The sequence below is a fragment of the Apis dorsata genome, unplaced genomic scaffold (assembly GCF_000469605.1).
Source record: "Apis dorsata unplaced genomic scaffold, Apis dorsata 1.3 scaffold_191, whole genome shotgun sequence".
Classification (NCBI taxonomy): domain Eukaryota; kingdom Metazoa; phylum Arthropoda; class Insecta; order Hymenoptera; family Apidae; genus Apis; species Apis dorsata.
Genome location: NW_006263476.1, coordinates 1,200 through 1,399, shown reverse-complemented (window position 1 = coordinate 1,399; position 200 = coordinate 1,200).

The following is a 200-nucleotide window of genomic DNA, read 5'->3' as shown; positions in this document are numbered from 1 at the left end:
TCTCTCCCTCCCTCTATCTTTCTTTTAACGCTTATCTCGCAGGGCGTCGATCGACGAATCGCGTCCGAAGAGTCGACGATAAACGATCGGCTTGGAAAAGCGCGAGTTTCATCGCGTGAGCATAAAGATCCGTGAACCGCGATAAACGCGGGTACAACGTACAACGAAGCCGATGTCGGAATCACCAAAATCGCATGCTC